Genomic DNA, 8,606 nt, shown 5'->3' with positions numbered 1-8,606 from the left:
TAAAAAAGAAAAAAAAAAAGTTGGCGTTAATAAAAACAAAATGTTCGTGTTTAAAGGTTTGGTCTCTGATATTTCCTGCACTTCTCTAATGCTACCTAGCTGTAGTGATAATCGCTGTACCTGTAGAACAGCACAGCCTGTCCCAAGCCATTCAAGCCTCAGTAATAAACCTAGGCTAGTCTGTAACTGCTTTTCTCACCTTGTGACAAGAGAAAAGCCATTTTCTTAAGGCACCTAGTTACATAAGAAGAGTAGGAAAGTCAAGGTACTAGATCTAGGCTAATGCTGGCCACACACTCAGTACTGCAGCCGGTTGAGTGCCCGTAGAATATGCGCAAAATGGTCGGGTAGAAAGTCCCAGATTCCCTGGCCATGTGGTGATCTGCAGGTTCCTGCACTCCCACCTCCAATGTTAATGCTGTTCTTACCTGGTTGATCGCTTCCTGAGTCACCTCACTTTGGGTTTTGCTGGTTGGAAGGTAAGTTAGCCCATTGCTATTAGGGATTGGTCGCAGATATAGCAAGGTGGGTCAGTACGGGTGTGCCTGACTGGACCCATGCAGGTCTCTAACATGCAGACTGTAATCACCTGTATGCCAAGGGATCCAGCAAGGCAGAGACCAGTGGTCAAGGCAGGCAACACGAGGAATAATGGTCAGACTGATCTGACTCTGGAACAGGAGAATGTATAGAGCTGTAGCAGATGGCATTCCAATCCAGCAATTGTGCTAACAACTTTCTTGTCTGAGATCTCTGCACATATCTTGGGGGGGTGCTCCCCCTTCCTCAGGTACTCTGAAACAGGAGACAGTCTAGGTCGGGGGTCACAACCCCCTCCCCCCTTTTTTTTTTTTTTTTAACACCTGTGAGCCACATTTGGATGTAAAAACTGGTGGGGAGCCACACATGAATAAATAGTTACTTAGTGTTACCAAATAAGGGCTGTGAGTCTATTGGTAGCCCCATGTTGATAGGTAGCCACTGTGAGCAATGTCCATTGCACGTAATAAATCTGGCCATATGGGTGCTAGGGTATTATTTACCGTAGCAAGCAGACAGTAGTTTGAATGAGAAACTGGACTATAAATAAGAGAGGGACTATATGTAAAGATAATAAAAAGTAAAGTAAAATTAACAAAAAATTTGTAGCCTTTGCTGCCTAACTCAGGGGCCCCCATTCAAAAGCTGAAAAGAAGCAGAACAAGGGAAGCTTTTCAGAAACTATAAGGAATGATTAAGGCCAATTGCGTGGTTCTTAGGAATTAGGACATTCTATAACAGACTCAAAGTTAACATTACTGTTGCTCCAGGTGCAACGACCACACCAATATCCGGCTGCGTATGATCTGGAACTGACCACTTTGGGGTGTCTTTTGGTGTAAAAGGATCATTATTTCCTCAAAATAAAATGTCACTGGTTGCTATGCAAGGAGGGTCTTTCTTTAAACTGGAAATTGCCCAGGGCTGCTCTGGCCTCTTCCACAGGACACCTGCATCATTATTTTACAGCTTGTTCACTGAAATGCTTAGCTCTGAGATAAAACCAGTGTTGTACAATAATAAATGATGGCATTTAGAGGGGGCAGATTTATCTGCATTTGGATTTTTGTGGTTTTAGAGTTTTCAAATCAAGACTAAACTAATTCCCACAAAAACGACTAGTCATTTATTAAAAGATCTGAATTGAAAAAAAAACCATGAAACTCGCATCTTTTACAAATTGCTGCTCAAATAACAAGGTAAAAAAAAAAAAAATACCTCTAAAAGCAAAGAAAGATCTTCTGGTTGTAAAAAAAGAACACCTGCCATTGACTTCTACATGATCCTGACTGCTTTTAGATGGCGTATTTTTTCTTTCTTTTGGATTTGTCGCATAATGGCAAAGAAACCCACATTCCCCCCCCCCCCCTATTTTTGAGCAAAAAAATAGGAATCATGGAAAAAAAAGAAACAACTTTAGTAAAAGCCCCCCTGTGTGTCAAGTGGCTTCACTCCACACCAATAAGTTAGCATTTTCTAAAGTTAGACAGTTTTTGAACAAAAACAACAAAGGGGGGTTATGGACAGACTGGAGTGTGGTCTATACTAGGACTTGGTGAATTTCATATGGACCTGTGATGGCCTTAGGGGTAGCTAGAATGTATTTGTCATAAAAGTTGCTCCATATTACCCAGTTATGGTCCCCGCCTAGAGGACTGTTCATGGCTATTTTTTTTTTTTTATACTGGATATTGGAGATAATTTCTGCTATTGAAAGGTTGGGGCTTCCATCCAAGCTCTAGCGATCAGTCTCTGGGGGTGCTATGAAAATATGGGATTGAATTTTTTCAGGAATCTGGGAATATACAAGTCAAAGTAGAGCTTGGAGATCTGGGTATGACTATGCTTGTGGTATGATGGTATGATGATGCAGTTTATCACAACAGCCCCTCCAGGGCTGTATTTTACATACACCCTCCTTATGATATGTGACATCACACATAGCCCTACCCCCTCCATTTACTATGGAAACTGAGGCTGGGGGCATATATTTCTTTTAAATTTGAAGACAAATATATAGGCACCTGAGGACTGCCCCCCAAAACCTACCACCCTAAGTACAGGCCCTCGAATGCCTATATAAATACATGCCTAAGCCATATGTGTAGCATAGTTCTTCTCTTTCTGCATCATTTGAAATCCTGGCAAGGGAGGAGGGGCTAAAACACTGGTGTTACAGATTGTAACAACTTCTCCACAGCTTACAGACAGCCTGCAGGAACTACATAACCCACAATGCATTGCACTGTGATGTTCCTTTCCTTATTGACATCACGTGTGCAGCAGGGAATTGTGGGATTGGGAGGAGGCAGGCTGAAGGCAGGCTGAGGACAGGCGACTACTGTTACATTTTATTTGAGTCACAAAGTAGTCAGCCAGATAACAGGGGGCGGGGCTTAGGGAACTGTTCCAAACCAGATTAGTACATTATAAATCATGAAAAGGCTGCGTATTTTTTAACTGATGTATATTACAAAGTTGCTTGAAATTATGTTTACATTCTAAGTTTAAGTGCTTGGGGGGGAGTTTTCCCTTAAGAACCTCAACTGACGCACAATTCTTAAGGAATTCCTATGAACAGTCTTCTATACTTGACCTTGCACTCGTGCAAATGAGCCCTAAAGTGTAAAGTAGTCCCCTTAAATGTGTTATTATTAGTCAAAGTATTTAAGTAACCAGCATTAAGGGTGCACAGCTGTGTCCATATCCTGTAGAGTGGGGTCATGCATAAGCTGCAAGGCCAGGGTGGCAGCCATTTTGTCTGTTTGCTGTTGCCACCTGTTGTGCTCAGACGAGGGCCTGGGGAAGGATTACTAGTGCAGAGAGGATTTGCCGCCCCTGATAAAATGCCACCCGAGGCAAAGTTTTCACCCAGATGGAAGTACCACTGTACACACATTAATGCGTAGCCACAATATTAATATTTGCTTTCATTTATATACATATATTATTTATATATATTATTTTCTTTCATTTATATATAACCAATAGATGCCCTATCTCAGCAAATGTCTCGGGCACTGGGTATATATACATATATTATTTAAACAAATTACAAAAGAGTAAGCAGCACACCATCAGCACAGGGTGCTACCTGGGTGCCAGTGCCTAGTTGTAATCGGTATAGATATAAAGAGTGACGGCACACACAGGAATTTCCACACAAGGTCATCAAGTGCAAATAAAAATTTATTTAGTCCAACGTTTCAGTTCCAACTGGAATTTTCGTCAGGGACACATATATTATGTATATATATTATTTTCTTTCATTTATATATAACCAATAGATGCCCTATCTCAGCAAATGTCTGGGGTACTGGGTATAAATTCATCAATTCCTGTCAGATCTGCTTGTTTGTTTGGCATATACAGTCATATTGTGCATTATCTGACCATGGCCCAACCAAAATTCATAATAAGCCTTGACAATTTTAAAGGAGAAGGAAAGGCTAATAAAGAGTTAATCTCAAGCTGCAGGCATACCTTCAGTTCTCTCAATAGTGCCCTTAAGTCTCTCTATATTTCTCCCGTTCAGATGATCAGAAGCCAAACAGGAAGAAAAAACGCTGAGCTGTGTAAAGAAAGTTCCCATAATGCCTCACTCCTGCACAGACACAAGGGACCAAGTGAACATGCTCAGTTAGTAAGACTAAGGGGCTGATTTACTAAGACACGATTTCGAATCCGAATTGGAAAAATTCCTATTGGAAACGAACATTTTGCGACTTTTTCGTATTTTTTGCGATTTTTTCGGCGTCTTTACGATTTTTGCGTAAAAACGCGAGTTTTTCGGCGTCTTTACGATTTTTGCGTAAAAACGCAAGTTTTTCAGCGTCTTTACGATTTTTGCGTAAAAGCGCGAGTTTTTCGTAGCCATTACGAAAGTTGCGCAAAGTCGCGATTTTTTCATAGCGTTAACACTTGCGCGCAAAGTCGCGCCTTTTTCGTAGCGTTAAAACTTAAAAGGCGCGACGTTTCGCGCAAGTTTTAACTCTACGAAAAAATCGCGACTTTGCGCAACTTTCGTAAAGACGCCGAAAAACTCGCGTTTTTACGCAAAAATCGTAAAGACGCCGAAAAACTCGCGTTTTTACGCAAAAATCGTAAAGACGCCGAAAAACTCGCAAAATTACCGATCATTACGAAAAAAACGCAATCGGACGCATTCGGCCCGTTCGTGGGTTAGTAAATGTGCCCCTATGAGTCAGCTTCCTGCTGATTGGCTCAGATCCACATTCCTAAGGGGGGAGGAGGAGAGAGCAGGAAGCTTAAAGCTTTGTGTCTCTGGCACAGGAAAAGAGACACAACTAATCTTTTTAGAGAAGTCAGTGCAGCGTTTCTGTGAGTGCTTATGGCTGTATTTACATAGACCTTTCTGATAAAGCTTACTTAGTTTTTACCTTTCCTTCTACTTTAAAGAAGGAAATTCATTTTGGCATTTTACTACCAATTGATTTGTCACATTAGTGCCACCTAGAACACTATATTTATTCTGCAGAAACCATTACCATACCTGAGTACACAGCTTTAGAAGCTTTCTCCCTTTGCTTAAGATAGTAGCTGCCATTTTAAGTTGCATTCCTCCTGCAGCTCTAGCCGTTATAGCTGAGATCACACATTCCTAAGGGAGGGAGTTCTTAGCATTCTGGTGGAAGGGGGGAGCAGGAGAGAAAACAGAAAAACAGATTACAATGCAGGATTCTGCTGGAGAAGCTCTATTAACTGATGGGTTTTGAAAAAATAGATGTTTTCCCATCTCAGTATTCCTTTAAAGCATTTGCCAGAATACCAAGATTGACTTTTCAGGCCTGTATACAAAAGAAAACTCACAGGTTAATAATTTAGACAACTGTAGGGCTGGCTAGTGTTTGGTTTGGCCACCTATAATTTCTGGTACTGACAAGATTCTGAAAGCAGATAAAACAAATTGCAGTTGTTTTATTTTCCAATAAGGGCAGCCCGCCATCTACCAAAATATCTACACCCCAAGACTCAGGCCTACAAAACATTTAGGGCTCTGGCACACGGGGGAGATTAGTCGCCCGCGATAAAACTCCCTGTTCGCGGGCGACTAATCTCCCCACGTTGCCTACCCCTGCCATCCCACCGGCGAACATGTAAGTCGCCGGCGGGATGGCAGATGCGGCGGCGCGATTTCGCGCAAATCACCGAAAAAGACTCGCAAGTCTTTTTCGGCGATTCCCTGAAATTGCCCCGCCGCGTCTGCCATCCCGCCGGCGACTTACATGTTCGCCGGTGGGATGGCAGGGGTAGGCAACTCGGGGAGATTAGTCGCCCGCGAACAGGGAGTTTTATCGCGGGCGACTAATCTCCCCCGTGTGCCAGAGCCCTTAGGGTGAAGACACACAGAGCTACTAGTAGCAGCTACTTGTCGTGGCTACTAAAACAGACAGTGCTGATCATTTACTGATAACTGTCTCTACGTGTGTTTAGCAGAGGCAACTCTCAGTATTGTCTATGGCAGGGGATTTTCTGGCTTTCAGTATCCATGACAAGTAGCTGCTACTAAGTAGTTCCATGTGTCTTCACCCTTAAAGATAATTCAATAACAGCAGTTTATGGATTTTTATTGCAGCATATGAAGGTTCTCTCACCAGTAAAACATGGGTACTTCCACACACGCCTATAAAGGTTCTGTGGGTATCCTTGTGTTCAAAATTTAATTGTGTTGAAAAGATAATTCCATAAAGGGCTGTGACACATGGGGAGATTAGTCGCTGTGCAACAAATTTCCCTTGTCGCGGGCGACTAATCTCCCTGAAATGCCATCCCACCGGCTAGAATGTAAATCACCAGAGGGATGGCATACGTGGCGCCACAAAATCGCCGAAGTTTCCTCTCAAGGCAACTTTGGTAAAACGCGGTGCCACATATGCCATCCCACTGGTGATTTACATTCTAGCCGGTGGGATGGCATTTCGAGGAGATTAGTCGCCCGCGACATGGGAGATTTATTGTGCGGCAGCTAATCTCCCCATGTGCCACAGCCCTAAACGTCTCACGCCTACTTATGCCAACCTTTTTATGGGTTGGTTTGAGCAGCTCTACGTTTTTGGAGAGCACAATCCTTTTTGTTCACAATTTTTTCTCTTTTTTTGCTATATAGATGACTGCGTCGGTATTTGGGATGGGGATGAGGAATTACTTTCTAGCTTTGTTAGCTTTTGTAATGATCAGGTGGGGGTAATTCCTTCACTTTTGAGACTCATTTGAATACTATTTCTTTTTTGGACGTCTATGTTAAGGCTATACACTGAAACCTATCACCCGTAATATACTACTACTACATTCAGATAGTGCCCGGCTAGTTGTTTGAGGGGTATCCCGGTTGGGCAGTTCCTCCGACTGTGGCGGATCTGCTCTGCTTGGGATGCTTTTCAATGATAAGCGATGTCACTATGGGATCAGTTTCTGGAGAGAGGGGATTCGCCTGTGGTAATTAAAACTGCATACGAGAGGGCAGTAGCCAGTGATAGACGAGAATAGTCTATAGTAATAGTGATGTTTACACATCAAATTTTCATAGTAAAGGCTGACCTAAATTATGGTCTTCTACGGTTTATAACAAAGATTCCCATTCCATCCAGAAAAACATCTGTAAATACTGGCGGGAGGGTTCTTTTGCAGGATCCCATCTTAGCCAAAGTTCTGGATAATAAACCCTCATTTGTACAGGTATGGGATCTGGATAACAGGTCCCATACCTGTACATAGAAAGGGGTAGAGATGTAGCTTTGTGTCTCTCTCCGAGCCTATGTCTCCAATACGACTACTTTACCCTGGCTGAAATATGTTGGAAACTACCGATGTGGGAAATAGGTGCAAAACATGCCAGTATTTTAAGGTCTCCAAAACTTTTAGTAGCACACAGACTGGTAAAGTGTATGATATAAAACAATATTTAAATTGCCTCTCTAAAGGTGCCCATACACTATAAGATCCGCTCGCTTGGCGATGTCACCAAGCGAGTGGATCTTCACCCGATATCCCCACCTACGGGTGGGCGATATCGGGTAGCAAGGGACTTGGGACCCTGGGGCCAAACGATCGGATTACATTTGAGCTTATGGGGCAGTTGGTTCGGGGACCGCATCAACGAGCCGATGCGGTCCCCAATCCGACCGGATTTTCTAACCTGGCCGATCAAAATCTGGCCAATTTCAGGCCAGATATCGGTTGGCCAGGCCACTCTGTTCTGCCCATACACGGGCCGATTAGCTGCCGAATCGGTCCAAGGGACCAATATCGGCAGCTATAGTCAGCCCGTGTATGGGCACCATAAGGGTGTAGTATATTAACATGCTCTTGTGGTTCTCAGTATGTGGGGAAGACCATATGGAATGTATCTAAATGCATTCTGGACTCTTTAGAGACAGGAGACTTAGGGCAGGGGTACACGGGAAGATTAGTCGCCCCGCGACAAATCTCCATTCTCACGGGCAACTAATCTCCCCATAATGCCATCCCACCGGTTAGAATGTAAATTGCTGGTGGGATGGCATACGTGGCGCCGCAATGTCGCCCGAAGTTTCCTCTCAAGGCGCGTCTAATCTACCTGTGTGTTACTGCCCTTAAGATCAGCAATGTCCAAACGTATTTTGAAGAAACATGACGGTAACGCACATTTTACTTTTCAGATTATTGACAGGCCATCTTTTCAGATAAGGATCTAGAGAGGAGACTGTTAAGGCAAGAGGCTTTTTGGATCTATAACTTGAATTCCCTGGAGTTCCAGGGTGGGATGAATAGGGAATGGGAGTTATCCTGTTTCTATTGAGAATTGTATAAATGGGGTTAACTTTTTGATTCTCCCTCCATTATATTTGGGTCCTCCTAACTATAAGTATTTCTATTTTGCTATCCTTATTTGTACTTCTTTTATGTATATTGTGTGGTGTGTAAGGGTTCATGTAGTCTATATCAGGGGGCTCAAACTCAATTTACCTGGGGGCCGCAGGAGGCAAAGTCAGGATGAGGCTGGGCCGCATAAGGGATTTCACAAAAAATTGGCTTTCAAGGGATAATGCAAGGCACGGCGGGAGCTG

Source organism: Xenopus tropicalis, chromosome 10, assembly GCF_000004195.4.
Source record: "Xenopus tropicalis strain Nigerian chromosome 10, UCB_Xtro_10.0, whole genome shotgun sequence".
Taxonomy (NCBI): Eukaryota; Metazoa; Chordata; class Amphibia; order Anura; family Pipidae; genus Xenopus; species Xenopus tropicalis.
Note: the sequence above shows the minus strand (reverse complement) of the source record.